Source organism: Anolis sagrei, chromosome 7 (genome assembly GCF_037176765.1).
Source record: "Anolis sagrei isolate rAnoSag1 chromosome 7, rAnoSag1.mat, whole genome shotgun sequence".
Taxonomy (NCBI): domain Eukaryota; kingdom Metazoa; phylum Chordata; class Lepidosauria; order Squamata; family Dactyloidae; genus Anolis; species Anolis sagrei.
This window is the reverse complement of record NC_090027.1, coordinates 1,157,422-1,173,996: the sequence shown is the minus strand read 5'-3', so window position 1 is coordinate 1,173,996 and position 16,575 is coordinate 1,157,422. Positions and strand designations below refer to the sequence as shown.

General features: G+C 42.6%; 1 protein-coding gene across 4 annotated transcripts in view; it reads left to right on the top strand.

Annotated features, from left to right (window-relative positions):
• The window catches only part of PPP3CC (protein phosphatase 3 catalytic subunit gamma), a 117,823-nt gene that overhangs the window by 30,136 nt on the left and 71,112 nt on the right, over positions 1-16,575 (top strand). The window lies entirely within an intron of this gene.

Sequence of the window (16,575 nt, the reverse complement as noted above, 5' to 3'; positions counted from 1 at the left end):
TCAAGCACAGGCTCAGGTTCAATCACAGGCTGAGTCCCAACACTAATAAGTACCATCACACAACTCTGGATTTTATATAGGAGCACCAGCTCACAACAACATGTTATAGAATTCCCATATGCTGATGACAACATAGTCTCTGCACATTCAGAAGAAGACCTACAAGCTACTCTAAACACCTCTGTTGGTAGCCGTCCTGTGTCCCGCCATGTAGGTCGAGAAAGGACGGGTATAAATGCTACAAATAAATAAATACCAAGGTTGTTTATAAAGCTGCTGTCCTCCCAGCCTTGGTATACCCCTGTGAAACGTATAGCACACTCAACCCCTGGAACGATTCCATCAGCGTTGCATCCAAAAAAATCCTGCAAATCTCTTGGGAAGGCAGGCAGGCAGGCAAATGTCAGCTTGCTGGAAGAAGCAAAGACCACCAGCATTGAAGCCATGCTCCAACGCCATCAATTCCGCTGGACTTGCCTCGTTGTACGAATGCCCAAAGATCACAGTCTCCCAAAGCAGTTACTATACTCCCAACTCAAGAGCAGAAAACTTATCAGACACATTGGCGACATCTGCCCTAGCGCTTTGCTACTCTGCTGCTGAATACGCATGCCCAGTGTGGAATACATCTCACCACGTTAAAACAGTGGATGTGGCTCTTAATGAGACATGCCGCATTATCACAGGATGTCTACACTCCATTCCTCTGGAGAAATTATGCTGTTTAGCTGGCATTGCACCACCTGACATCCACCGGGAAGTAGCAGCCAATAATGAAAGGACCAAGGCAGTGACATCTCTGGCCCATCCCCTGTTCAGATATCAGCCAGCACACCAATGCCTTAAATCAAGAAATAGCTTTCTAAGAGCTACAGAGATACCCGTTGGAACACCTCAGCAAGCGAGAGTCCAAAAGTGGCAGGCTAAAACCCAGAACCTCAATCAATGGCTGAAACCAAATGAGAAACTCCCCCCTGGGCACACAGAAGACGGGGTGACTTGGAAGGTGCTGAACAGACTGCGCTCTGGCACTACGAGATGCAGAGCCAACCTCAAGAAATGGGGCCACAAAGTGGAATCCACCGGGAAGGAGTAACCAATAGTGAAAGGACCAAGGTAGTGACATCTCCAGCCCATCCTCTGTTTGGATATCAGCCAGCACGCCAGTGCCTTAAATCAAGAAATAGCTTTCTAAGATCTACAGAGGCACTCGCAGGAACACCTCAGGAAGCAAGAGTCCAGAAGTGGCAGGTGAAAACCCAGAACCTCAACCAATGGCTGATACCAAATGAGAGACTTCCCCTTGGGCACACGGAAGACTGGGTGACTTGGAAGGTGCTGAACAGACTACGCTCTGGCACTACGACTTGCAGAGCCAAATACATTTTAACTGTACCCTCAATTTGCTTCTGACACAATAGATAAATAAATATGAAGGATATACTGTACTGTGTATACGGAGCCGCCGGTGGCGCAGTAGGTTAAAGCGCTGAGCTGCTGAGCTTGTTGACCGAAATGTCGCAGGTTCGATTCCAGGGAGCGGCGTGAACTTCCGCTGTCAGCCCTAGCTTCTGCCAACCTAGCAGTTCAAAAACATGTAAATGTAAGTAGATCAATAGGTACCGCTGTGGTGGGAAGGTAACGGCGCTCCATGCAGTCATGCCAGTAGCCACATGACCTTGGAGGTGTCTGTGGACAATGCCGGCTCTTCGGCTTAGAAATGGAGATGAGCACCACACCCCAGAGTCAGACATGACTGGACTTAATCAGGGGACAACCTTTACCTCTTTTTTTTTTTTTACTGTGTATACATTGTTTCTTCTTAGTACATCCAATTAAACTGGCCATCTTCGTTTAGTCCTATGTATGGAAATGGTAGATTATTTAAGAAATGCTAGAGGCAAGCAGAGAGAGAGAGAGAGAGAATGTGTACTTTGGTATCAACCATTTAAACTGACATCTATTGTGCATTCAAGTCTAACAAATACATTGAGAACAAAACATAAATTGCAAACCCAAGCCTAGATTATTCCCTGGCATTTATCTGTGTGTTGACACACATTTCTTAGTTGTTTTTCAGCTATATAAACCTTAAAGCAGTGTTTCTCAACCTTACAAATGCCGCGACCCCTTAAAACAGTTTCTCATGTGGTGGTGACCCCCAACCATAACATTATTTTTTGTTGCTACTTCACAACTGTGATTTTGCTACTGTTATGAATCATAATGTAAATATCTGATATGCAGGATGCATTTTCATTCACTGGACCAAATTTGGCACAAATACCCAATACAACCAAATTTGAATACTGGTGGGGTTCAGGCGAATTGATTTTGGGAGTTGTAGTTGCTGAGATTGATAGTCCACCTACAATCAAAGAGCATTCTGAACTCCACCAACGATGAAATGGAACCAAACTTGGCATACACAACTCCCATCACTAATAGAAAATATTGGAAGGGTTTGGTTTGCATTGACCTTGAGTTTTGGAGTTGTAGTTCACCTACATCCAGAGAGCACTGTGGACTCAAACAATGATGGATCTGGATCAAACTTGGCATGAATACTCAATATGCCCAAATGTGAACACTGGTGGAGTTTGGGGGAAATAGAATCTTGACTTTTGGGAGTTGTAGTTGCTGGGATTTATAGTCCACCTACAATCAAAGAGCATTCTGAACTCCACCAACGATGAAATGGAACCAAACTTGGCATACACAACTCTCATCACTAATAGAAAATATTGGAAGGGTTTGGTTTGCATTGACCTTGAGTTTTGGAGTTGTAGTTCACCTACATCCAGAGAGCACTGTGGACTCAAACAATGATGGATCTGGATCAAACTTGGCACGGATACTCAATATGCCCAAATGTGAACACTGGTGGAGTTTGGGGGAAATAGAATCTTGGCATTTGGGAGTTGTAGCTGCTGGGATTTATAGTTCACCTACAATCACAGAGCATTCTGAACCCCACCAATGCTAGAATTGGGCCAAACTTCCCACACACAACCCCCATGACCAACAGAAAATACTATGGTCTTTGGCGACCCCTCTGAATCACCCTCGCGACCCCCACAGGGGTCCCAACCCCCAGGTTGAGAAACCCTGCCTCAAAGTAACTGGGGGAAATGCAAAAAAGGTGCATCCATTGCACTGATAGGAGTTAATATAGTCGTGTTCTTCAACAACGTCCGGTGGAATGGGCGGCCATTGGAAGGGCCAGAGCAGCCCTGTCCTCCTCTCTTTCCTGAAGATAGTAAAATTCCTTATGACATAATCAGACACTACGATGTGCTCGAGAGGGTAAGGTTTGCTTCGGGAGGTAAAGATTATTCCTGGGATAGGGGCTCTAGCTATAAATACAACAGCAAATTAAACACAGGTTTGAATCTGATCAGCTTAAATGTTAAGGGTCAGGCGGGGTTCAACTCATTCTTTCGCTTAGTCTGGCAGCGCTAAAGAACGTAGCCTGGTTTCAGGTTCTGTTTTAGCTTCTAGCCCTCGCTAAATATTATGACAAGCTCTCCTTTGAAGAACTGCCTGTTAGCAAGCACCTTGCCCGGTCTTTTTCCGTGTCTGCTAGAATAGAATAGAGGAATCGAGAAGAGAACGGAATAGAGGCCCAAATCCAATTGCTACAAGTAAGTAGACCCATCAGATCAATTGCTCAATGGTAAATGGGCAGTTGCAACAGAAGATTGAGCAATTGGTCCAGTGAATGTACTCTTGATGGAACTAACAATTGAATTTAGGCCATTGGTTGCAATACGAACCTCATGAATGTGCAAATAAGCTCTATTAAATTGAGTGAGTCTTGCTTTTAAGTAACTACGTAGGATTACAGTGACAGTTTGCCCTCCCCACTTTCTTATGCACATGGATAGATATAGATATAGATAGATAGATATAGATATCTATATAAATAAAATACACATTTCATGCCAACGAGTGACCATCACTTATAAAAATACTGAAAAACACAGTGGAAGGGGCTTAAAAAGCCAAAAAAAAGTTCAAAAGATGCTACAGTGCATGTGAAAAAAGACTCCTACAGCAAACAAAACACACAATAGCATATCCACTCCCTCTTCTGGACTACAGCTCCCAGCATCCCCTAGACCAGATCCTTTAGAAGAGGAGGATGATCCAAATGTACTGCTTCCAAGATGCAAGCTTCTTGAATTTCTTTGAGAGCATCCCAATCCCTGCATATTTCCAATTTCCTATTCCTGGATTGCAACTCCCAACAATCATCCAGATAGCTAGATTAGATAGAGGTAGGTAGGTAGATTGATCAGGAAGACTGCTGAGAGTTGCAGTCCAATAATAGGTAGAGAAGGAAGAAAGGGGAAGAGAAAGAAAAGGGGGGAAGGGAAGGGAGGAAGGAAGGAAAGAAGGAGAGAAGCAAAGAAAAGGAAGGAAGGAAAGAGAGGAAAGGAAGGAGAGAAAGAGGAAGGTTGGTCACGGCAACGCGTGTGGGTACAGCTAGTAGATATAAATAAAAATGTAATGTTCGTTTGTGGGATTAACAGAACTCAAAAACCACTGGGCGAATTGACACCAAATTTGGACACAAGACACCCAACAACCCCATGTATGTCCTTTACTGAAAAAAAATTGATTTTGTCATTTGGGAGTTGTAGTTGCTGGGATTTATAGTTCACCTACAATCAAAGAGCATTCTGAACTCCACCAAAGATGGAATTGAACCAAACGTGGCATACAGGACTCTCACAAACAACAGAAAACACTAGAAGGGTTTGGTGGGCATTGACCTTGAGTTTGGGAGTTGTAGTTTACCTACATCCAGAGAACACTGTGGACCAAAACAATGGGTCTGGACCAAACTTGGCATGAATATTCCATATGCCCAAATATGAACACAGATTGAGTTTGGGGGAAATAGAACTTGACATTTGGGAGTTGTAGTTACTGGGATTTATAGATCACCTATAATCAAAGAGCATTCTGAACCCTACAAACAACAGAATTGGGGCAAACTTCCCACACAGAACCCCCATACTTAAGACCATGCAGTCCAACTCTCTTCACCAGGGCAAGAAAACGTAATCAAAGCCCTCCTGTCAAAGAGCCATCCAACCTTAGATATAGATATATATGATTCACACACACACAGATATAGTATCCTAGATTGGAAAGGGACCCCTAAAGAAGGACAATGATATCTTGCATGTTCCAGAAGAGGCAAACCAGACACATCAACACTGACAAAGAAACAACAAGAAATACTGTTGACCCAAAAGCATCAAGACATTACAGATATTAGAAACCAACACTTTCTCATTACTTTATTTTCCAAATCACCAGACTGGGCCACAGCAACGTGTTTCAGGGGACAGCTAGTATATATATATATATATGTATATGTATGTATGTATGTAACGTTCGTCTGTGGGATTAACATAACTCAAAAACCACTTGACAAATTGACACCAAATTTGGACACAATACGCATATCAGGCTAATGAGTGACTATCACCCATAAAACACTGAAAAACACAGCAGAAGAGACTTAAAAAGCCAAAAAACAAAAATTACTTTGCAATGCATGCGCAAAACCACATCTATATAAATAAAAATTAATTAAAAGAAAAAATTAAAAATTAAAAGAATATTATTATATTCTTGTTTTTGCACCAGTGGCAGTATTGAGCTGTGAAATCTCCCGCCCCTCTATCTGTCTTTCTATCTATATAAATAAAAATGTAATGGTTTGTGGGATTAACATAACTCAAAAACCACTGGGCGAATTGACACCAAATTTGGACACAAGACACCTCTCAGGCCAGTTGTAGTTGCTGGGATTTGTAGTTGCTGGGATTTATAGTTCACCCACAAATAATATTCTGAACCCCACCAAGGATAGAATTGGGCCAAACTTCCCACACAGAACCCCATGACCAACAGAACATACTCCCTCACAACCCCCCCCCCCCGCCTCTCAGGGGTCCCAACCCCAGGTTGAGAAACACTGAGCTATAGCGAGGAGGTTGTATAATGAGTAGAATGAAATAAGCATATTATTTCAGCGTCAACAGAAATGAAGTCATTCCAGCTTTTCTGTGCATTCAGAAAGTTAGAGAAAATGTGTTTTTCCGCTAAGATCAACTTCTCCTGTGTTAGTTTTTCTATTAAGCAATCATTCCTCAAAGCTAAGCAGGCCCTGCCTTCTCTGCAAGGTATTAGCAAGAGACAATCACGGATTCCAGATTCAGTTTCAATCGCCCCTTATAAATAGTTGTGATTTTTTCCCCCAGTCCTTGAGCTTTCAACCAGGATCAAGTACATCCTCAAAGGGGAGTTTTATGAGAAGGCCTCCATTGAAAAGAGAGAGGCACACAATCCCTACAGTTATTCATTTCTGATATGGGAAGAGAAAAGAGTTTGAAACATAATGAATGGTTAACGAAGAGTAGAATAGGGAATGTTTTGTCTGCTAAGACGAGACAACATATGCCTAGGATAGGTTTCCGTCACTCTGCCTTCATGCCAGTAATTCCTTTGCCATATGTTCAGTATATGAATTTGAATCTTTTGAATATTGGGTACCTTTGAAAACTCTCCCATATTTATCCCATAGGCATTTGCTTCACACAGATTTGTCAAGTTCCCTGTTTTTCTCTTAAGCCCAGTCTTGTCTTAGGTCAATGATGGGCAACCTTTTGAGCTTGGTGTGTCAATACTTGCCAAAAAAACTAGCATAACTTGGATGGGGTGTCACTTCAAGAAAAACCCATAATTTCATTATATTTATAGTTTAATAACAAAAATATATTATTGTAATATATAACTGTATTTAATAAACCAAAAACTAATTATTAAACTTACCTGCTTTTTCTATAATGCCATATATCTCGGCATTATAGAAAAATGCTGGTGTAGGAGCCAAGGATGAAATGTCCTTCTTGGGATGTGGCCCCATCTTCTCTGCATGAGGCCACATGCGACCGTGTGTCATCGAAAATGGCTACGCGTATCAGTGCTGACACGTGTCATAGGTTCGCCATCATGGTCTTAGTTGAATCTATATAAATAAAAATGTAATGTTCGTTTGTGGGATTAACATAACTTAAAAACCACTGGACGAATTGACACCAGATTTGGACACAAGACACCTCTCAGGCCAATGAGTGACCATCACCCATAAAAACACTGAAAAACACATCAAAAGAGACTTTAAAAGCCAAAAAAATAAAATAAAAATACATTACAATGCATGTGCCAAACCACACATATACATTGATCAGATAGGGCATTATTCATTCAGGGAAGGCACACTGGAACAGCCACGTTTTCAAGCTCCTCCTAAAGACTTCCAAAGTGGGGACTTGCCTGATATCTTTAGGTAGAGAGTTCAGAGTTGGGGAGCCACCACAGAGAAGGCCCTCTCCCTCGTCCCCACCAATCGCACCTGCAAAGGGGGCGGAAGTGAGAGAAGGGCCTCTCCAGATGATCGAAGAGATCGCGTGGGCTTGTAAACCAGTTTGGTCCAGTTTTATCATTGTTTGAGTCCACAGGGCTCTCTGGGGGTAGGTGAACTACAACTCCAAAGCTCAAGGACAATGCCCACCAAACCCTTTTAGTGTTTTCTGTTGGTCATGGGACTTCCGTGTGCCAAAACCAGTTCAATTCCATCGTTGGTAGAGTTCAGAATGCTCTCTGATTGTAGGTGAGCTATAAATCCCAGCAAGTACAACTCCCAAATGACAAAATCAATCCCCCCCCCCAAAAAAATCCCACCAATATTCAAATTTGGGCGTATTGGGTATTTGCTCCAAAGTTGGTCCAAATCCATCCTGCATATCTGATATTTATATTACAATTCATATCCGTAGCAAAATTACAGCTACTGTATGAAGTAGCAACAAAAATAATTTTATGGTGGGGGGTCACCACAACATGAGGAACTGTATTCAGGGGTCACGGCATTAGAAAGGTGTTAAAGAGCACAATTAAAATTATTCAGATCTAGGAGATGCCTGACGAAAGGTGATAAAGTATGTTTACTATTAACAAAAAATATAGTCAGAAGATATTCAAGGCTGCTAAATAATTCTGAAACCTTCAACATTAAGTGCTAATGTTTCGAATCTACTTTTGGTTAACCTTACACAGAGCAGAACAAATATTTCAAGCCCCAAAGCCGTAATACAGTTAAAATATCTGATCCCTCCTTTTCAAAATGTGTATCATAGAATCATAGAATCAAAGAGTTGGAAGAGACCTCATGGGCCATCCAGTCCAACCCCCTGCCAAGAAGCAGGAATATTGCATTCAAATCACCCCTGACAGATGGCCATCCAGCCTCTGCTTAAAAGCTTCCAAAGAAGGAGCCTCCACCACACTCCGGGGCAGAGAGTTCCACTGCTGAACGGCTGTCCCAGTCAGGAAGTTCTTCCTCATGTTCAGATGGAATCTCCTCTCTTGTAGTTTGAGTCATAGAATCATAGAATCAAAGAGTTGGAAGAGACCTCATGGGCCATCATCCAGTCCAACCCCATTCTGCCAAGAAGCAGGAATATTGCATTCAAATCACCCCTGACAGATGGCCATCCAGCCTCTGCTTAAAAGCTTCCAAAGAAGGAGCCTCCACCACACTCCGGGGCAGAGAGTTCCACTGCTGAACGGCTCTCACAGTCAGGAAGTTCTTCCTCATGTTCAGATGGAATCTCCTCTCTTGTAGTTTGAAGCCATTGTTCCCTTGCGTCCTAGTCTCCAAGGAAGCAGAAAACAAGCTTGCTCCCTCCTCCTCCCTGTGGCTTCTTCTCATATATTTATCCATGGCCCTCATCATGTCTCCTCTCAGCCTTCTCTTCTTCAGGCTAAACATGCCCAACTCCTTAAGCCGCTCCTCATAGGGCTTGTTCTCCAGACCCTTGATCATTTTAGTCGCCCTCCTCTGGACACATTCCAGCTTGTCAATATCTCTCTTGAATTGTGGTGCCCAGAATTTTAGTCTATCTATGTGCCTGGTCTTCAACATAAAATGTAAAGGGTAGCTTTAAAAAACCCACAACAAAGCCCAAGTAAAATGAATAAAAAGGAACTCAAAAGCAACAATAATTAAGCATAGATGAGAAATATGTCACTTCCCCCTTTTATTCTTCACCTAACGCTGAACATGAAATAATTGACCTAAATAGACATGCTTTGAGGTCCTGAGTAACGAACTGGGAAGGGATGCCGAGCTCATATTATGTAATTTTCCTCAGACAAAAGGCTTGCTCTGTGGAAGATGACACAATAAATTTCATCAGCTCTCCTCTTCTTACTTCAGCCTTATAGGTCACCCAAAAGGGAAGTCATGCAAACATTCCAACTCAAGCTGCAAAGAAAGGCAACTCAACAATATCATTCTATCATTTTCTATTGTTTTCTGGAGTAGGTCAAACTGATCACTTTTACGGCTTGTAGTTAATAATATTTGCACAGCCTGTATGTTTGAAGTCCTTCACAAACATTCTTATAATAACTCTCTAAGTAAGCCAGACAATATTCAATGGTACATCCAGCCCTAAACTCCTTTGGTAACACTCCCTTGCAAGCCCAGCACAGATGAACAAATCTGTTCCACTACATCAGTGGTTCCCAACCTTTTTTTGACCAGGGACCACTCTCCAACGTGAGTACCAAAAGGGTTACAAGTCGGTCTTGGTCAACTTTAGATTCAGTTTGGTTATTTGGGGTGCTGATTTTTAAAATTGCATTGGATACACCTCATCAGCTCTAGTTTCTGATACAAAACATATGCTATGCAGTCGTCGCCATCTGCTCACCCACAGAAATACATATTTATTTATTTAAACGTTTTATATACCGATCTTCTCACCTCTCTTGAGGGACTCAGACCGGTTTCCAACCGTAATATCATATACAGTCAATAAAACAACATACAACAAACAACTCTACTTCCAACAGACCTCACTACCTCTGAGGATGCTTGCCATAGATGCAGGCGAAACGTCAGGAGAAAAATTACCTCCAGAACATGGCCATATAGCCCGGAAAAACCTACAGCAACCCATACTTCATATTGCAATAAAACATTAAAACATTAAAAACAGCAATTACATTCAATAAATACACTACAATGGTCAGTCGTCCCATTAAATTTGATGTTCATCATTCTCCATCCATATCTCGGGGTGTTGGCTCACTCATCGAATACCTGTCTCCATAACCACATCTTCACCTGCTTCCTGAATGTCAGGATAGAAGGGGCAGTTCTGATCTCCGGTGGGAGAGAGTTCCAGAGTCGAAGGGCCACCACCGAGAAGGCTCTGTCCCTCGTCCCCACTTGCGAGGCCGGTGGGACCGAGAGCAGAGCCTCTCCAGACGATAATCTTGATGGTTCATAGGGGAGAATACGTACGGAGAGGTAAACAGGGCCGGAGTCATTTATTGAATAATCTAGAGCTGATGTCGTGGTAGTAATCCTTCCTGGGTAATCAGCCTCTCCCCTCCTGACATCCCCGTTGTCTTGGCAAAAGAGGGTTTTGCAAGACCAGTCGGTCTCGTTGTCGCATGGTTTCAAGACAACTGTGTAGTAATGGTGAGGCCGCAGACCATATTTTCGTTCTTGAGGATCTTGGAAGTCCTGTGTGCCAAGTTTGGTTCAATTCCGTTGTTGGTGGAGTTCAGAATGCTCTTTGATTGTAGGTGAACTATAAATCCCAGCAACTACAACTCCCAAATGAAAAAAATAATTTGTGTAATGATGGTCACTCCTTGGGTTAGTAGGTGTCTTGTGGCCAAATTAGGCGACAATTCGCCCAATGGTTTTTGAGTTATGTTATGGCAGGTAGAAGCCAGGGTGTTAAGGTGAAAGGCTATGCAAAGGTAATCCAGGTGGGCAACTGCAACATTCACACTTGGCTCAAGTAGAAATAGAGGGAGGCAGTGCCAGGGAGTCGTTTTTGTGCATGCACTATAATGTCTTTTTGGTTTGGGGGGTTTCTTAAGTCCTTTCCGCTGTGTGTTTTTTGTTTTTCTGAGTGATGGTCACTCGTTGGCCTGGTAGGTGTCTTGTGGCCAAATTTGGCGACAATTCGCCCAATGGTTTTTGAGTTATGTTATGGCAGGTAGAAGCCAGGGTTTTAAGGTGCAAGGCTATGCAAAGGTAATCCAGGTGGGCAACTGCAACATTCACACTTGGCTCAAGTAGAAATAGAGGGGGCAGTGCCAGGGAGTCGTTTTTGTGCATACACTATAATGTATTTCTGGTTTGGGGGGGTTTCTTAAGTCCTTTCCGCTGTGTGTTTTTTGTTTTTCTGAGTGATGGTCACTCGTTGGGCTGAGAGGTGTCTTGTGGCCAAATTTGGCGACAATTCGCCCAATGGTTTTTGAGTTATGTTATGGCAGGTAGAAGCCAGGGTTTTAAGGTGCAAGGCTATGCAAAGGTAATCCAGGTGGACAACTGCAACATTCACACTTGGCTCAAGTAGAAATAGAGGGGGCAGTGCCAGGGAGTCGTTTTTGTGCATACACTATAATGTATTTCTGGTTTGGGGGGGTTTCTTAAGTCCTTTCCGCTGTGTTTTTTTGTTTTTATGAGTGATGGTCACTCGTTAGCCTGAGAGGTGTCTTGTGGCCAAATTTGGCGACAATTCGCCCAATGGTTTTTGAGTTATGTTAATCCCACAAACATTTTTATTTATATAGATATATGACTATCTATATAGTGTGAAAAGTAGAGAAAACCCCTGCTGAAGAGACACATGGCACGTATATACCATACAAGGCTTTATTCTTATTCCTCAATTCAGTGATTATAATGAAACGCCTAAATGTATAAAGTGGTAAAGACATTAAACAAAATATTGTGATGCTCAATGTTTTTACTGCAGAAACTTCTCAATGCTCTTTTCCAATACAATTAATTTTGCTGTCCGTTGCCTCCATTGGATTTGGCAGAATTTGGCATGTGGGTTTTGTTTACATTGATGGACGAGGGTTGTACAACTTGGATGCCTTTCCCATATCATTTAGTGACATTGTCTTCAAATTCCAAACAATGGGATGCATTTAAAAATACAGACAGGAGTGGAAAGATCTGTGCCATGCAAATGAAAAACATTTGCTTGGCACAGATCTTTCGACTCCCGTCTAATTCCTTATGACTGGCTTTGTTTTTTTTTTCAGGCGTCAATTGCTTTAATTATTTGGATCTGACATTTTTAGAGAGTCTAAATGTTTACAATTCTATTTGCCTGTTTCAGCCTTCTATCAATATTTTTCTTTTACAATACAGGCCGTTCCCAAGTTACAAAAAGATAGGTTTGTTTGTAAGTTGGATCAGGTACATTTTAAGTGTAACTCCAGCCATACCTATATCTATATCCATATCTAGATATAGATATATAAGCTTTGGATAGCATAGGGAAGGGTTAACACCCCTGTGATATTCATTTCGATGTCTGTGCCCTTGCTCAGAAGATTTCACCTTACTTTCTGACCCTGATAAATCAATTTTGAAAAACTTGGCTTGCTGTGGACGCAAGAACTGGTGATAAAACTTCAGTGGAGAACCCTTTTCCTCATGATAATAACACTTTCGGGAGTGATTTTTCTCTTCTTAGGGGTAGATTTCTCTCACTTCCTGTTGTCTCACCCCTGTTCGTAACTATGAGTTCTTTCCAAGTCAGATGTTTGTAACTCGGGGACTGCCTGGATGACAACAGCAAAGCTTTTTGCCACTTTTCCATACAAACTCCCTTTCATCAATACTTGGTTCAGAATTTTTTTAAGTAGAAGTTTAGAAAAGGCAGAGGAACGAGAAACCAGATTGTCAATATCCGCTGGATAATGGAGAAAGGCAGGGAGTTTCAGAAAAACATCTACTTCTGCTTCATTGACTACTCTAAAGCCTTTGACTGTGTGGATCATCATAAACTGTGGCAAGTTCTTGGTGGGATGGGCATACCAAGCCCCCTTCCCTCTCTCCTGAGGAATCTGGACAAGGACCAAGGAGCAACAGTCAGAACTGACCACAGAACAGGAGACGGGTTCCAGATTGGGAAAGGCGTCCGGCAAGGCTGCATCCTCTCACCCAACCTTTTTAACGTGTATGCAGAACACATCATGCGAGGATGTGCGGGGCTTGAGGAATGCAAAGCTGGGGTGAAAATGGCTAGAAGAAACATTAACAACCTCAGATATGCAGATGACACCACTCTGATGGTCGAAAGCGAGGAGGAGCTGAGGAGCCTTCTGACCAAGGTGAAAGAAGAAAGCGCAAAAGTCGGTTGCAGCTAAACATCAAAAAAACCAAGATTATGGCAACAAGAATGATTGACAACTGGGAAATAGAGGGAGAAAATGTGGAGGCCGTGACAGGGTTTGTATTTCTAGGTGCAAAGATGAGTGCAGATGCAGACTGAGGCCAGGAAATCAGAAGACGCTTCCTTCCTTCTTGGGAGGAGAGCAATGTCCAGTCTCGATAAAATAGTAAAGAGTAGAGACATCAGACTGGCAACAAAGATCTGCCTAGTCAAAGCCATGGTCTTCCCCATAGTAGTCACCTACGGATGTGAGAGCTGGACCTTCGGGAAGGCCGAGCGAAGGAAGAGAGATGCTTTTGAGCTGTGGTGTTGGAGGAAAGTGCTGAGAGTGCCTTGGACTGCGAGAAGATCCAACCAGTCCATCCTCCAGGAAAGAAAGCCCGACTAAAGCTCACTGGAGGGAAGGAGACGAGAGGGAAAGTGGAAGTCCTTTGGCCACATCATGAGGAGACAGCAAAGCCTAGAGAAGGGAATGATGCTGGGGAAAGTGGAAGGCAAAAGGAAGAGGGGCCGACCAAGGGCAAGATGGATGGGTGGCATCCTTGAAGGGACTGGACTGACCTTGAAGGAGCTGGGGGTGGTGACAGCCGACAGGGAGCTCTGGCATGGGATGGTCCATGAGGTCACGAAGAGTCGGAGACAACTGAACGAATGAACAACAAAGAAGTACACAATGCAGTTTGTGGGTTTAGCTTGAACATCAACACGAAAATTAGTATTTATATGCTATTTTAGCAAGTTGAGGTTATTTTCTCTGTTGGACTATATAGGGCACGACACTAGGGAAGTCTCACCAAATTTAATGAGATGTTTGATAATTAGAATGGAGAAAAAACTTTGGGGGCATTTAAATATCAGAATGATGTACACACACACACAAACACCACATATATAGGTTGCTGTGAGTTTTCTGGGCTGTATGGCCATGCTCCAGAAGAATCTATGGCAGGCATCTTCAGAGGTTTTGAGGTCTGTTGGAAACTAGCCGGAAGGGGTTTATATATCTGTGGAATGATGTCCAGGGTGGAAGAAAGGACTCTTGTCTGTTGGGAGGAGGTACAAATCTCTTCCATTGTGTTTTTCAGTGTTTTTATGAGTGATGGTCACTTATTGGCCTGATAGGCGTCTTGTGTCCAAATTTGGAGTCAAATCGTCCGGTGGTTTACGAGTTATATTAATCCCACAAACAAACATTACATTTTTATTTATATAGATTTAACTAGCCGTCCCCTGTCACGCGTTGTTGTGGCCCAGTCTGTGTATATATTATACATTATAATATTAATAATGTAATACAATATACTACTACTAATATTACTATATTATATATATATATATATATATATATATATATATATATATATATTGCATGTAATATTACTAATAATATTACAATATAATGGTATAGTATAATATAGTAATTTATTTATCGTGTCAGGAGCGAACCAAAACAGCTGTACTGCATTAAAAACAAACAAACAAAACACAAAGTTTGCAGACTTGGTATGCTATTACATGTCCTTTGACCAGTTGCTAGCCACTTGGAGTGCCTTTGGTGTTGCTGCACGAAGCGACCAGAATATAGTAATAATTAATACTGATATTGTACTATCCTAATAATGTAATATATTGTATGCATATATATCTTGTGAGCCACTCTGTGTCCCCTTTGGGGTGAGAAGGGTGGCATATAAATGCCATAAATAAATAAGTAAATATATGTGTTTTGTGTGTGTATATATGTTTCCTTCTATACGTCCTCTGAAGCATTTTATCTATCAATTGGATTGATCCCCCCATATTGCTTTTTAAAAACCCCATGCCTAGACATAGCCTACTCTGTACACGCCCAGGGTTTTAAAATTTTAATCTACATCTTTTTTTGTGTTATTGCTTATATGTTCAATTGTATTATTTATATTGCTTTATTTGCTTGCTTGTTTGTTGATGTATTGTTGTATTTGTATTTAACAGGCTTGGCCTCATGTAAGCTGCCCTGAGTCCCTTTGGGGAGATGGTGGCAGGGTATAAATAAAGTTTTATTATCATATTATTATTATTTTTATTATTAAACTTGGCACGGTTACTCAATATGTCCAAATGTGAATACTGGTAGAGTTTGGGGAAAATGGACCTTGACATTTGGTTGTTGTAGTCACTGGGATTCACAGTTCACCTACAATCAAAGAGCATTCTGAACCCCACCAACAATAGAATTGGGCCAAACTTCTCACACAGAACCCCATGCCTTTAAAGGCCTTGCTGGTACGAGCCTCCCTCCAGCCTCACAATGTTCTTCCTTGTCCTCACATGCGCACCATGCTGCCATGCGCTGAGCACACTTCTTCTCGCACTCCTTGCTTTTAGTCTCTGAAACAGCCCTCCCCTTGGCTGAGAGGCCAGCTGAGAGGTCAGCCAATTACATAGGAGGAGATCCTTTGGTGGAAGGATTTGCCATCTGTTTCCAAAAAAGAAGAGAAGGAGAGGTAGAGAGATCTTCAGCCTTCTTTGCTGAAGGGGCTCCTAAGACCATGAGAAATAGATGTTTTCTGATGATCTTTGATGACCCCTCTGAACCCCCCTCGTGACCCCCCCCCCAGGGTTCCAACCCCCAAGATGAGAAACGCTGACCTAACCACTTCCCTCTGATTGATCCAGGCAATGGAGATCCTCTGGCCCGGCCAGCCGCCAGAACTAATCCAGTCTCTGCCTGATTTCAATGGGGAAGCTTTGGTTCTGTCTGCCCCTGTTCAAAGCCTTAAAGGGGTTGTGTTGGACTCCTTGCTGATGATGGAGGCCCAGATCACTGCCATAAGGAAGCAGGCCTTTTCTCATCTTCGCCAGGCAAGGAAATTGGCATCCAACCTTTCGGTAGAAGCATTGGCAACGGTCAACAGTCACCACGAGGTTGGACTATTGCAATGCCTTATCTGCCGGCCTTCCAAAGTCAACAACCCAGAAGATTCAGATGGTCCAAAATGCGGCAGCCAGGCTGCTAGCGGGATCATCTCTAAGATCCCATATCACACCGATTCTGCAACAACTGCATTGGCTCCCAATAGAACATCGGATCTCTTACAGGATCCTGATCCTGACATTGAGAGCTCAAAATGGCCAAGGACCTTTCTATCTTAGGGACCGCCTCATTCCTTTTCTCCATCCGTGGTCACCTCGATCCACCCAGGAAAATCTCCTCTACATACCGGGCCCGAGGGAGGGAGGCACACCTGGAAGCTACAAGGCGAAGTAGAGTTTTTTCGACCTAGGCTCC